The sequence below is a fragment of the Mesoplodon densirostris genome, chromosome 2 (assembly GCF_025265405.1).
Source record: "Mesoplodon densirostris isolate mMesDen1 chromosome 2, mMesDen1 primary haplotype, whole genome shotgun sequence".
NCBI lineage: Eukaryota > Metazoa > Chordata > Mammalia > Artiodactyla > Ziphiidae > Mesoplodon > Mesoplodon densirostris.
The window spans coordinates 35,294,722-35,310,934 of NC_082662.1; positions in this window are offsets into that span (position 1 = coordinate 35,294,722).

Sequence of the window (16,213 nt, forward strand, 5' to 3'; positions counted from 1 at the left end):
ATGGAATGCCCATGACTTCTGTCCATTAAATAAAGGTGAACACATTCAGGTGTGACACACTTTAGGCAAACTCTCATTGAACCCACAGATTTGAAAGTTTAAGTGACTATAGTGTCTATTACAGAAGAAGTATTTTTGTACAATTCACTGGCTGGAAGAGCTACACAGAGGTACTTGTTTAACTCTCTCTGTCTAATTTTCTCTCTCCCCGCAAAGGCCTATAAACTCCAGGACGGGAAATGTGCCTAATTCCTTTCTGCCCCTTCAGTGTTCAGCCCCATAGTTGGAAGTCAGTAAACATCTAGAATATTGTGATAAAGAAATGAATATTCAGACAAGGCAAATATAAATCAAGATAAAGATGTCCTTATGTCTGTCCATGGGATAGTCCTGCCAGCAATAAGTCTTAGTGCCCTAGCGACAGGCTGTGGCATTGCCCAGATGCCTCTTCAAGATAAATGTACTCATTCTCCCAGCTGCCAGGAGTGTTGCCAGCTGCCAGCTCACAGTTGAATCCCTCCCCAGGAACTGACTTCACCAAAGGGAGCTGCATTACCCAAAATGCAATACTAAAGGGAGCCACACACCCTCCCCAAGGGCAGCCTAAACCCAATGATCCGTCAGTTGTGCAGGGACAAAGCCCTGGCCACTTGGCCTCCACATGGGACAACTCTGAAGTTCCATTTCAGCTCCAGAATGAACTCTATAGTATTGACCTTTGTTGCAACTGCATCACAGCCTAACTTTCCCCTCGGCCCAACCCTGCTTCCCTCACTCCCCAGTAAGCCTTCTGCACACAGATCTCCATCTCCAAATCTGTTTCCTGGGGAACCTGGCCTGTGACAGTTGGTACCAGAATTAACAGCTGGGAGGTGGGAGCAGGTTGGCTCTTCCTGGAAGTTTCTTATCCCCGTACCTGCACAACTCACTGCCTCACTTTATTCATAGCTCATCTCAAATGCACCATCTCAGAGAAGACTTCTCTGACAGTCCTAATGCTTCCCTGCACAAATCAATTGCTAGCACGTTGCCCCACGTTGCCTCCTATGCAGTAATCAACATCTGAAATTGTCTTGCTCTTGTTCTTTGCTTTCTTACTTGTTCGTGGTCTTTCCCTGCTGCCAGGGATGTAAGTTCCAGAGGACAGACACCTTGCTAGGCTGCTCACCACTACATGCCCAGCTTCTAAGCAACTCCCAGTACAATGTAAGCCCTTAAGAAATATTTGCTGAATGAATGAATGAGAAGATGTATACACATTTGTAGTCGAAAGCATTGGGCTGAGAGTGAGGAACCCTTATTTCTAGCTCTGTTCCTGCTGTTAACCACCTGTGTGACCGTAGGCGAGTGCCTTGACTTCTCTGAGCCTCAGTATTCTCATCTGCAGAAGGAGGAGGCTGAATGTAGTGATCATTAGGGGTTCTGGCGGCTCTAGTATGCTATCATTTTACATGATTATGCAGCTTGGAATTACTCTGTCTATAAACTACATGGGAATCATAGAATTTTTGAGCTGGAAAGGAGCTTCCCAGAGCATTTTGCAATATCCGATGAGTATGGGCTTTCAGATGCCAATTTCGTGATTATATAAGTGCTAGAAAAACTTTCATGGGAGACCCCGCATTTAAGGATATGTTTAACACAGGGGTCATCAAAGCTTTAAACACCATGAAATAACTGTTCTCCTCTTTCCCATGAAAAGTGTGAAGTCTCCTTCTCTACTTCTATGAGGTAAGGACAAAAGCAAACAGTGGGGAAGGCTGCCCAAGTGGCAGCATGAATCTGTGCTCACATGAAGCCCTAGGCAGAGCGCCTGGCCTGGAGCAAGCCCTCAATGGATGCTGGCTCTGAACGGCTACTTCTTTGAAGGCAAACAAGACTCATTTTGAGGTGGGTACTTTTACCATGCACCTTGGAGTTACAGAGACTGAAGCACGGAGAGATCACATAACGTACCATACATGTCATACAGCTGATGAGTGGTGGAGCCAGTGTTTGAATCTGGACAGTCTGGGTCCAGAGCTTTGTCATTTAGCCACTGCACAATGCTGTCACCCATGGGATTTTCATCTTTTTCTAAAAAAAGATGGGAATCCTGGCTTGGGGACAAGTCACCACTTGACCCACAACTAGAGGTGATGGGTCTGGTCTAGAGAGGTTTCTCAAACGTTTACATGCACACGAATCAGCCGAGCGACCTTCTCAAAATGCAGGTTCTGATCCAGAAGATCCGGGGATGGGCCTGAGACCTGCATTCTTAACTGTTTCCAGGTGCTGCTGATGCCACTGGCCTGTGGATCAGACTTTGAGTAGCAAAGATGTAGAAGAAGGAACTCCTGCTAAAAGTCAGAGACTAGCTGCTGGCCCAGCCTTGGCAAACTCTGGTGATGAGACCATGGCTAGGTTGTACCTCACCTCTCCAGGACTCAGAGTCCTCACCTACAATATAGAGATGACCTCAGGATGCACCTACCACCCAGGATGGTCATGGTGGCCAAATCACAGGGGGTGTGTGTGTGAAAGCACAACATAAACCAGAAAACTCATAAACATAAGCAAGGGGGCTTGAATGGACAATACTTGTCCACTGGTCTACAGCCCCCTAGGATACAGGTCCTTGAGGGGTCACCAGCAGAGTGCCTGGCACATAGTAGGTAATTAGTTAGTGTTCAATCAAAGAGCCAAGCACCTTAAAATATTATCTAATTTAATCTTCCCAACAATCTCTGATTCCCATTTTCCCAGATAAGGAAACTGAGACATTACCTACCACACCCCAAACCACCCATGCAGTCAATGCTGGGCCCTGGATTCACCCTGAGATCTGTCTGGTTCCCAAGGCTGTGTGTACCCTTCACTCCTAGTATTCCTCTACCTGAGAGGCTTGGCTGAGCTCTCCCAATGGACCCAGATTTTGCTTCTGCACCTGTCACTTGGGCACTTAGAACAAATGAGGACCCTCTGTGGTTTCTGAGGACCCTCTCTGAGGAACTGTGGGCTCTGGTCTGGAGACAGATCCTACAAATCCAAGTTGAGGCTCTTCATTTTAGGGGTGGGAGAAGGCACAGAAATAATAATACAGCTAAAATAAACTATTTAAGTATTCTGCAGTGAAAAACAAAGTCAAGGGCTTCTTACTATCAGGGCCTCCAAAAGCTGGTGTCCAGACTGTGTGAGTTGAACAAGTTAAAAAGTTAAAAGGAGCAAATGCTCAGAGCGGTTGTTCTCAAAGTGGGGTCTGTCAGGGTCCCCAGATGGCCCTGCTGACCACACTATTTGTCCTTGACACTGACATATAGCTCCAGCACTGGCAGGAAACGTAGAGGTCACTGAGTCCAGCTTCCCACACAATGCAGTGCCACATGGGAAGGCTGGTTTTTGAGGCCTTTCATCCACTAACCAACTGTATTTGAGGCCCAGCTGTTTAAGGGAGGAAGAAAGTAAAATGAGAGGATGACATTATCCTTATCTTAGTGGCAGGGAACTGATGCTCAGGGAAGCTAAGGAGTTTAGTCCAAAGCACAAAGGTATGAATGGTAGAGGTGAGACTTCAATCCAGGGCCACAGGACTGCAAAGTCTGTGCCCTTTCCTCTGCCTCCCTGTATCTGTAAAAGAGCAATAGGACCTGGGGCCCAGGAAGGAGCTGGACAGGGCTCCAGGGGTTCCCCTGAGCACTGCTGGCTTCAAGCATCGCGGTGACAAGTGCCTCACCTGCGGCCACACAGTGAAAACGTGCTTCCCCTTCCATGACTCCTTCTGCTGGTGGCGCCCAGCTCATATGGACAATGACTAAACACAAACTGGCCACAGAGAGAAATCCAAGACCTGATGAACGCTCAAAGGAAATCACTTCTGAGGAGACGCTGCTGAACCCACCCAGCGTGGGAGCCTCCAGCTCGTGAACCAGCGAGGCCACGAGCCCTGGATGGGGATGCAACAGCTGGAGAGGGAAGTGGTGCTCTGACCCCAGAAAGGACCCTGCTCCTGGGGGTCTGCTTTCCCGTGTGTCAGAGGTATGCACAGCTGCCCCAGCACAGTCACAGAATAAGAAAGGTCAAGAGGCTGGAAGGTCATGAGACCAGCTGACCCTGTTCCTCTGGGCCTGTGGCTGGACCTTACATAACACACCCTCATTTAACCCTCCTCACAAATGGGTCAGAGAAGCCAGAAGCAGTGGAGGACAGGATGGGTGGTAGCCTCTGGGAGCTCCATCAGCTTTTTAGATACTATCAGAACCTTTCTTGTTCTACCTAGGGCCAATTTCTCCTTGCTCAGTTCTCTGCAGAGACAGGAGACATCTTCACTGATACCCCCACTGCCCTGCTCTGAGTAGACAGCTCCCTGGGCCCTTCCCCAGGGGGCCTTGTCACTGCCACTGTTCTGTGGGCTCTGTCTGGTTGCCCCTTACCCTATAAAATACAGAGACTAAAATGCAGTTTTCATCAATGTCTAGTGCATTCATTCTCTGGCACAACAAGTGCTCAGTAAATGCTGGCTCAACTGACAGTGATAGTGTGAAGGGCCTGACTCAGGAGAGTTCACTGGGGAATACACAGTCCCCCAGGCTTAATAGCACAAGACAATGATGCTGGAGCTTCTTCAAACAGGCAGGCTAGAACTCTAGTGGGGACCTGCATCGATTCATTCATTAAGTAATTACTGAGCATCTACTATGTGCCAGGCACTATGTGGGGATTTGGCAACCTACAAAACAGACAATGGCCCCTGCCTTCATGGAGCTTACCTTCTAGTGGAAGAGATAGACAAGGACATTATACAGTGTCAGGTGGTGATAAATGTTCTGAAAAAAGTCATAAAGGAAGGTATGAGAATAAAGAGCTTTTGGGCTTCCCTGGTGGCGCAGTGGTTGGGAGTCTGCCTGCCGATGCGGGGGACACGGGTTCATGCCCGGTCCAGGAGGATCCCACGTGCCACGGAGCAGCTGGGCCTGTGAGCCATGGCCGCTGGGCCTGCGCATCCGGAGTCTGTGCTCCGCAGTGGGAGAGGCCGCAGCGGTGAGAGGCCCGTGTACCACGAAAAAAGAAAAAAGAGAATAAAGAGCTTTAAGGAATGCTCTCTGAGATGGGATGGCCAGAGAAGGTATTCCAGGCAGAGAGAATAGCAAGTGCAAAGGCCCTGAGGTGGGAATGTGCTTGGAGCTGGAAAGCAGTGATAAAACTTGAAGGGTTGGGAAGTGAAGCTGGAGCAGCAGGCAGGATTATACTGGTCATGGTGAGGTCTCTGGGTTTTGTTCTAAGCACCATGGGAGACACTGGAGAACCCTGAGCACAGCAGTGCCACTATCTGATCTATCAATACATGGTTTGGGGACCAGAATAACTGATCTCCAGCATGAGCTCCAAGGAAATCTAGAGACATTCAAGGAACCTAAGTACATAGAAAGAAACTTGTTTTGAAAACACTATTGTCACAGTCTGCTTAGGCAGTCATAACAAAACATCCCGGACTAGGTGGCTTAAACAACAGAAATTTATTTTCTCACAGTTCTGGATGTTGGAAGGTCCAAGATCAAGGTGCCAGCCAATTTGGTTTCTGGTGAGAGCTCCCTTCCTGGCCTGCAGATGGTGACCTTCTCAAAGTGTCCTCACATGGCCTTTCTTCAGTGCATGTACTCCAGGGAGAGAGAGAGCAACCTCTCTGGTGTCTCTTCTTATAAGGACACTAATCCTATCAAGTCAGGGTCCCACCCTTTTGGCCTCATTTAACTGTAATTACCTCCTAAAGGTCCTATTTCCAAATACAGTCACAACGGGGGTTAGGGCTTCAAAATGTGGATTTTGAGGGGTACACAATTCAGCCCATAGCAACTATACTCCTATAGAACTAGAGGGAAAAAATCATTTCGGCTCCTTCATGGTTAACCTCAGAGGCACTGAGGTAGAAAATCAATGGTAAAGTCAGAGTCAGCCAATACAGAGAGAAAGGAAGCAGATCACCCCAGTATCCCCAGGGCAGCAGTTGTCTGCCCTGGGGTGGTTCTAATTCAGAAGAGCAGATGCGGTCCAGGGAAAGTACATGTTAACGAGCATCCTCCATGGACTGATGGATGGTGGATGACTGCAACGCTCCCTGGGCCACACTAAGAAGGTGCACCAAAGATAAAGTTAATTCCAAGTCCCTAGAGATAGAGTACTATGCAAATAAAAGATAATTTCGTGCTCCTCATGCTTTCACCAAAAGATGCTGTTAACATAACCTGCCACGTTAGCTCCTTCGTGTCCACCTGACACTTGTCTTCCTAGATTATATGACTTTTGTACATAGTATAGTCCATGAACGAGTGAGTCTACAAATGCTGGTGCCTGCATGTCCTCGGGGGCCACACGCACATTTCACGTCCCACAACCCTCTACCCATGACTAAGTCAAGAATATGTGCACAAGCCAAAGACAATGACCTTCAGGAGAGATGTCAAGGACTCCAGCTGCCTGAGGCCTCTGCCCTGCAGACATGCCCTGTGGTGGACCAGCCAAACTAAGCAGGTGCTCCCTGTTGGGAGCTGGGAGCCAGCATGCAGAGATGCTCTGGTCTTGAGAGCTGCCAATGGCCCTGGGTGATGAGGAACATGCTTGTAATTCTCCTTGGTGCTCAAGGAGCAGCTGCCAGGATGCTTTCTGGAACTTCCTCACCTCCCCAATATCCTTACAATTAACCCCATCAATAAGACAATCTGAGTGTGTTCTCTGCAGTGAGAATGAACCTAAGAACCCAGACCAGTGAAACTGGTAGCATACCACACCACTGCAAACTTACTGAATCTTAGCTGATCCTCATTTCTTTCCAGTGCTGTTCCCTGATGGCAATTCATAACGTCCAAAAGATGACCGGTTCCCTGGAATTAGGTGTGGTAGGATGTGACTGGCAAACCTAGGGGGTCATCCTGGTTGTTTTCCTTTCCACCCCACCTAGGTTCAGATTACCAGAAAATCCCTAAAAGCCTCACTTCCAAAGTATCCTCAAACCCAACACCTCTTTCCATTTCCACTGCCAAAGCCCTATCACGCCACTGCCATCTTGCCTGGACTATTGCAGTAGCATAGCATGTTCTCCTTTTTTCCACTCTTGCTGCTCTAAAATCCATCCCCACATGGCGGATCGTGTCCTTCCCCCACTTAGAAAATTCCAGGGGCTTCCCAATACCAACTCCTTAGCAAAGCCTACAAGAACCCATAGGATCTGGCCCTTGCCCATCTCTTCAACCTCATCTCCCTCCACACCATCCTCCTCAACTCCCCCCACCCACCCACCCACACACACACACATACACACAATGGCTACTTTTCCTTAAACCCAACAAGCTTATTCTGTCTCAGGGACTTTGCACATGCTCTTCCTACATGGCTGCCTCCTTCTCGTCATCTAGGTCTTCCCTCAAATGTCCCCTCCTCCGAGCAGCCTTCCCTGACCACTCTGGCCACAGCTGCCCCTCAGTCACTCAGTCACACTTTGCTCTTCTGTCTTCTTCAAAGCACCCATCAGCACCTGATGTGTCAGATTCACTTACTTGTTCTGTGTTTAGTGCCTGTCTCCCATTCTACAGCATAAGAATTATAGACAGGAATACTGATTCTCCTACCGCTGAGTTCCCAGCCCTGGAATGGCACCTGGTACCCAGAAGGTGTTCAACGAGTATTCGTCGCCTGCCTGACTGACCAGGATTTACCAGACATCCCACCATCTCTGGGGACTCTGACTGGCCTCCATCACTCTTTCTCTTGCACTGCCTTCTGCCATGGCAGCTCCCACTCGGTGGCCCTCTCGGTTCCACAGCGCCCAAGCTAAGCCTCAATACCTCTAGTGCAGACATGTGAATACCTCTTTGCTGCAGAAGACAGTGTTCAGGCTCTGCTTCCAGTGCATGAAAGGCATCAGGATTCTGCCCCTTTGATGCAGATGGCCCCATGAGCTCCTTGCTTTCTTTTTTTCAGGGTTTATATACATTTTTAATTAAACTTGTTGAGATCACTGTAGATTCACATGGAGCTTTAAGAAATAACACAGAGAAATCCCACATCCGTTTCCCCCAGTTTCCCCCAGTGATAACATCCTGCAAAACCATGTTACAATATCTCAATATGTGGATATTGTTGATACCGTGAGATACAGAGCATTTCTATCACCACAAGGATCCTTCACATGGCCCTTTTAGGGCCACACCCATTGCCCTCTCCCACCCTGACAACCACTGAACTAGTCTCCTTTTCTATAATTTTGTCATTTCACTCTTGGCTTTCTTACCACACTTTCAGACCCCACATCATTGCTGTTGGATGACTGGCTGCCTCACATCCGCTTGTGGTCACCCTCAGGTCTGGCCTCCCCTTCCTCCTGAGTCACACTGTCCCAATCTTTGCCCTTAAATGGCACTCTGATTTTTTTTAGCAACTTCCTTCTACTGTGTCCAGGGTATTTCACATTTATCTCCATCTTCCTAGGGAGGATGGCATATCTCTGCAAAAAGAAGGGGCTTCAAAGCCTGTCTCTGCTTCTTTCAGCCTCGGTTTCCTCATCTATGCAATGGGGTCAGTAATACCAACCTCCTTGAACCACGGAGATTAAGTGACACAAGGAGGGGACTTCCCAGTACCTGGCATGTAGTGGGCATTTGATGCATGGTAGCCGGGAGGGGCAACCATGCATAACTTAGGACCACCTACAAATCTCAGCTGCCGGTGGGCAAAATAAAAATAGCAACCAAACAAAATGCCATTTCCTGATGGGATTAAAGTCAGAAAGCGCATCCAGTCCCAGAGCAGAATTCCCACAGTTTACTCACAGTAGCTGACAATTGGGTTAAGTTATTTGCTCTCAAAAAGGGTGTCAAGGCTTTGGGGAAAGCCCAGGAATGGATTATCAGAAATCCACCGATCAGCAACATTCATCACACAACTTGCTGTGTGCCCTCATTAAGTTTCTCTACCTCTCTAGACCTCCACTTCTTGGTCGGCCACAGGGGGAGCCAGCCTCAACCTGTGGTTTCCTCAACCTGTGCTTCAGGGTCCACAGAGGAGGGCAAGGTGGGGCCCTATGAAAGTCTCTGGCCTCCTCCTCCCCTCACCCACCAACACAGAATCTATTACTGATTCTACATATTAAGAGTCCAAGTGAGTTTTCCTCTGAAGAAGCTCTGGTGGTTTAAGAACTGTTGAGACCACATCCTGATAACTGCTGAGGTCTCTCTGGCTCTAAAGGCCTGTGATCTTGAGCACTTGTCCTCGTGTATGAACACTGGGCTCTCTGCAGCAGAAATAGGTCTCAGCTTCAGCACCAAGTCCTCCAGGAGGCCCTCTCTGACTCTGAAGATGAGCACAGGGCCACCTGTGGGCACGTGCATGGCATCTCCTTCCTAACTTGCCCACTGGAGCATTCTAGGGGATGGGACTAAAGAATCTCGTGGTCAAGAGCATGAGCATCCCAGCAGCAGGGCGATGGGGATGCTTTGGGTGTATGAATACCAGTGAGGGGCGGACCCTGCCCTGACTAATAGGCACCATTGGGGGTGAGAGGACCCCATGTGAATTGTAGCATGGCTTACTTTGTGACACAGTCACAGCAGAGGACGTTGTATGACATCCTTCTCCTAACCCAGAGGGAAAAGGAGCAATAGTCCATCTTGCTCAGCTTTGTAAACATCTGGTAACCACCATGGATGCAAATGATTCTGCCCAAGTCTGATATGGTAGCCACTTGTCATTTTAAATGATTTTAAATTTAATTTAAATTAAATACCATTTAAAGTCCAGTTCTGCAGTTGCACTAGGTATAGATCAATTGTGACTACCATAGTTGAGGGCACAGCTACAGAACATCTTCATCATCACCCAAAGTTCAACTATACGGTGCCACCGGAGCTCAGCCATTGCCAGACTTCCTTCTGTGAATCAGTACGCCATGGTCCCCACATCTGTATCACTTGTTCCTAAAGGGTTTGGACTGGGGTGAATGGTGCCCCCCCACAACTAATTCATGACCACCCAAACTGTGACCTTATTCTGGAATAGTTAATGTAACCAGTTAAGATGAGGTCATACTGGATTAGAGCGGGTCCCAACTCCAGTAGGACTGGCTTCCTCATAAGAAGAAAAGACACATAGATTGGCTCAAGGTGGTGGTTCAAGATGGAGTAGAAGGACATGCACTCACTCCCTCTTGCAAGAGCACCAGAATCACAACTAACTGCTGAGCAGCCATTGACAGGAAGACACTGGAACTCACCAAAAAAGATACCCCACATCCAACGACAAAGGAGAAGCCACAGTGAGACAGTGAGGGGCACAATCACAATAAAATCAAGTCCCATGGCTGCTGGGTGGGTGACTCACAAACTGCAGAACACTTGTACCACAGAAGTCCACCCACTGGAGTGGGGGTTCTGGGACCCACGTCATGCTTTCCAGCCTGGGGTCTGGGATCGGGAGGAGGAATTCCTAGAGAATCAGACTTTGAAGCCTGGCAGAATTTGATTGCAGGACTTCGACAGGACTGGGGGAAGCAGAGGCTCCAATCTTGGAGGGTGCACACAGGGTAGTGTGCGCATCAGGACCCAGGGGAGGGAGCAGGCCTGCCTGCTGGTATTGGAGGGTCTCCTGAGGAGGCAGGGGGTGGCTTTGGCTCACCATGAGGACAGGGACACTGGCAGCGGAAGTTCTGGGAAGTGCTCCTTGGCATGAGCCCTGCCAGAGTCCACCATTAGCCCCACCAAAGAGCCGGGTAGACTCCACTGTTGGGTCGCCTCACGCCAAACAACCAACAGGGAGGGAACCCAGCCCCACCCATCAGCAGACAAGTGGATTAAAGTTTTACTGAGCCCTGCCCACCAGAGCAACACCCAGCTCTAACCACCACCAGTCCCTCCCATCAGGAAACCTGCACAACCCTCTTAGATAGCCTCATCCACCAGAGGGCAGACAGCAGAAACAAGAAGAACTACAATCCTGCAGCCTGTGGAACAAAAACCACATTCACAGAAAGATAAACAAGATGAAATGGCAGAGGGAATGTACCAGATGAAGGAACAGGTAAAACCCCAGAAAAACAACTAAATGGGTCGAGATAGGCAACCTTCCAGAAAAAGAATTCAGAATAATGATAGTGAAGATGATCCAGGACCTCGGAAAAACAATGGAGGCAAAGATAGAGAAGATGCAAGAAATGTTTAACAAAGACCTAGAAGAATTAAAGAACAAACAAACAGAGATGAACAATACAATAACTGAATTGAAAAATACACTAGAAGGAATCAATAGCAGAATAACTGAGACAGAAGATCGGATAAGTGACCTGGAAGACAGAATGGTGGAATTCACTGCCACGGAACAGAATAAAGAAAAAAGAATGAAAAGAAATGAAGACAACCTAAGAGACCTCTGGGACAACATTAAACACAACAACATTTGCATTATAGGAGTCCCAGAAGGAGGAGAGAGAGAGAAAGGACCCGAGAAAATATTTGAAGAGATTATAGTTGAAAACTTCCCTAACATGGCAAAGGAAATAGCAACCCAAGTCCAGGAAGCACAGAGAGTCCCAGGCAGGATAAACCCAAGGAGAAACACGCCAAGACACACAGTAATCAAATTGACAAAAATTAAAGACAAAGAAAAATTATTGAAAGCAGCAAGGGAAAAACGACAAATAACATACAAGGGAACTCCCATAAGGTTAACAGCTGATTTCTCAGCAGAAACTCTACAAGCCAGAAGGGAGTGGCGTGATACATTTAAAGTGATGAAAGGGAAGAACTTACAACTAAGTTTACTCTACCTGGCAAAGGATCTCATTCAGATTCAACGAAGAAATCAAAATCTTAACAGACAAACAAAAGCTAAAAGAATTCAGCACCACAAAACCAGCTCTACAACAAATGCTGAAGGAACTTCTTTAAGTGTGAAACACAAGAGAAGAAAAGGACCTACAAAAAAAACCCCATAACAAATAAGAAAATGGTAATAGGAACATATATATGGATAATTATCTTAAATGTGAATGGATTAAATGCTCCAACCAAAAGACACAGGCTCACTGAATGGATACAAAAACAAGACCCATATATATGCTGTCTACAAGAGACCCACTTCAGACCTAGGGACACAGAGAGACTGAAAGTGAAGGGATGGAAAAAGATATTCCATGCAAATGGAAATCAAAAGAAAGCTAGAGTAGCAATACTCATATCAGATAGACTTTAAAATAAAGTCTTTAAAATAGACTTTAAAATAGACTTTAAAATAAAAAATGTTACAAGAGACAAGGAAGGACACTACATAATGATCAAGGGTTCAATCCAAGAAGAAGATATAACAATTATGAATATATATGTACCCAGCAAAGGAGCACCTCAATACATAAGACAACTGCTAACAGCTATAACAGGGGAAATCGACAGTAACACAATAATAGTGGGGGACTTTAACACCTCACTTACACCAATGGACAGATCATCCAGACAGAAAATTAATAAGGAAACACAAGTTTTAAATGCCACAATAGACCAGATAGATTTAATTGATATTTATAGGACATTCCATCCAAAAACAGCAAATTACACTTTCTTCTCAAGTGCACATGGAACATTCTCCAGGATAGATCACATCTTGGGTCACAAATCAAGCCTCAGAAAATTTAAGAAAATTGAAAACATATCAAGCATCTTTTCTGACCACAACACTATGAAGTTAGAAATCAATTACAGGGAAAATAAACATTAAAAACACAAACACATGGAGGTTAAACAATATGTTACTGAATAACCTAGAGATCACTGAAGAAATCAAAGAGTAAATCAAAAAATACCTAGAGACAAATGACAACAAAAACACGAAGATCCAAATCCTATGGGATGCAGCAAAAGCAGTTCTAAGAGGGAAGTTTATAGCAATACAATCCTACCTCAAGAAACAAGAAAAATCTCAAATAAACAATCTAACCTTACGCCTAAAGGAACTAGAGAAAAGAGAACAAACAAAAGCCAAAGTTAATAGAAGAAAAGAAATCATAAAGATCAGAGAAGAAATAAATGAAATAGAAACAAAGAAAACAATAGCAAAGATCAATAAAAATAAGCTGGTTCTTTGAGAAGATAAACAAAATTGATAAACTGTTAGCCAGACTCATCAAGAAAAAGAGAGGACTCAAATCAATAAAATTAGAAATGAAAAAGGAGAAGTTACAACAGACACTGCAGAAATACAAAGCATCGTAAGAGACTACTACAAGCAACTCTATGCCAATAAAATGGACAACCTGGAAGAAATGGACAACTTCTTAGAAAGGTATAAGCTTCCAAGACTGAAACAGGAAGAAATAGAAAATACGAACAGACAAATCACAAGTAATGAAATTGAAACTGTGATTAAAAATCTTCCAACAAATAAAAGTCCAGGATCAGACGGCTTCACAGGTGCACTTAATCAAACATTTAGAGAAGAGCTAACACCCATTTTCCTCAAACTCTTCCAAAATATTGCAGAGGAAGGAACACTCCCAAACTCATTCTATGAGGCCACCATCACCATGATACCAAAACCAGACAAAGATACTACAAAAAAAGAAAATTACAGACCAATATCGTGGATGAATATAGATGCAAAAATCCTCAACTAAATACTAGGAAACAGAATCCAACAACACATTAAAAGGATCATACACCATGATCAAGCGAGATTTATCCCAGGGATCAAGGATTCTTCAATATAGGCTAATCAATCAATGTGATACACCATATTAACAAACTGAAGAATAAAAACCATATGATCATCTCAATAGATGCAGAAAAAGCTTTTGACAAAATTCAGCACCTATTTATGATAAAAACACTCCAGAAAGTGGGCACAGATGGAACCTACCTCAACATAATAAAGGCCATATACAACAAACCCACAGCAAACATCATTCTCAATGGTGAAAAACTGAAAGCATTTCCTTTAAGATCAGGAACAAGACGAGGATGTCCACTGTCGCCACTCTTATTCAACATAGTTTTGGAAGTCTTAGCCACCGCAATCAGAGAAGAAAAAGAAATAAAAGGAATCCAAATTGGAAAAGACGGAGTAAAACTGTCACTGTTTGCAGATGCCATGAAATTATACACAGAGAATCCTAAAGATGCCACCATAAAACTACTAGAGCTAATCAATGAATTTGGTAAAGTTGCAGGATACAAAATTAATGCACAGAAATCTCTTGCATTCTTATACAATAATGATGAAAAATCTGAAAGAGAAATTAAGGAAACACTCCCATTTACCACTGCAACAAATAGAATAAAATAGCTAGGAATAAACCTACCTAGGGAGACAAAAGACCTGTATGCAACAAACCATAAGACACTGATGAAAGAAATTAAAAATGATACAAACAGATGGAGAGATATACTATGCTCTTGGACGGGAAGAATCAATATTGTGAAAATGACTCTACTACCCAAAGCAAACTACAGATTCAATGTAATCCCTATCAAATTACCAATGGCATTTTTTACAGAACTAGAACAAAAAATCTTAAAATTTGTATGAGACACAAAAGACCCTAAATAGCCAAAACAGTCTTGAGGGAAAAAAACGCAGCTGGGGGAATCAGACTCTCTGACTTCAGACTATACTACAAAGCTACAGTAATCAAGACAATATGGTACTGGCACAAAAACAGAAATACCCATCAATGGAACAGGATAGAAAGCCGAGAGATAAACTCACGCACCTATGGTCAACTGATCTATGACAAAGGAGGCAAGAATACACAATGGAGAAAAGCCAGCCTCTTCAATAAATGGTGCTGGGAAAACTGGACAGCTACATGTAAAAGAATGAAATTAGAACACTCCCTAACAAACACCATACACAAAAATAAACTCAAAATGGATTAGAGACCTAAATGTAAGACTGGACACTCTAAAACTCTTAGAGGAAAACATAGGAAGAACATTCTTTGACATAAATCACAGCAACACCTTTTTTGGATCCACCTCTTAGAGTAATAGAAATAAAAACAAAAATAAACAAATGGGACCTAATGAAACTTAAAAGCTTTTGCACAGCAAAGGAAACTACAAGCAAGACAAAAAGACAACCCTCAGAATGGGAGAAAATATTTGCAAACGAATCAACGGACAAAGGATTAATCTCCGAAATATATAAACAGTTCATGCGGTTCAATATTAAAAAACTAACAACCCAATCAAAAAATGGGCAGAAGACCTAAACAGACATTTTGCCAAAGAAGACATACAGATGGCCAAGAAGCATATGAAAAGCTGCTCAACATCACTAATTATTAAAGAAATGCAAATCAAAACTGCAATGAGGTATCACCTCACACCAGTCAGAATGGGCATCATCAGAAAATCTACAAACAGCAAATGCTGGAGAGGGTGTGGAGAAAAGGGAACCCTCTTGCACTGTTGGTGGGAATGTAAAGTGATACAGCCACTATGGAGAACAGTATGGAGGTTCCTTAAAAAACTAAAAATAGAATTACCATATGACCCAGCAACCCCACTCCTGGGCATATACCCAGAGAAAACCATAATTCAAAAAGACACACGCACCCCAATGTTCATTGCAGCACTATTTACAATAGCCAGGTCATGGAAACAACCTAAATGCCCATCGACAGATGAATGGATAAAGAAGATGTGGTACATATATACAATGGAATATTACTCAGTCATAAAAAGATCAAAATTGGGTCATTTGTAGAGACATGGATGGATCTAGAGTCTGTCATACAGAGTGAAGTAAGTTAGAAAGAGAAAAACCAATATCGTATATTAACGCATGTATGTGGAACCTAGAAAATAGTACAGATGAACCGGTTTGCAGGGCAGAAATAGAGACACAAATGTAGAGAACAAACGTTTGGACACCAAGGGGGGAAGGCGGCAGGGGAGGGTTGTGGGGGGGTGGCTGGTGGTGGGATGAATTGGGAGAGTGGGACTGACATAGATACACTAATATGTATAAAATGGATAACTAATAAGAACCCGCTGCATAAAAAAGTAAATAAAATAAAATTCAATAATTTAGAAAAAAAAAAGAAGAAAAGACACAGAGACTGAAAGAGGGAGAAGGCCATGTGATGACAGAGGCAGAGATTGGAGGGACACATCTACAAGACAAGGAAAGCCAAGCTTTGCCAGCAACCACCAGAGGCTAGCAAGAGGCTATGCCCCTACTGACACCCTTGACCTTGGAC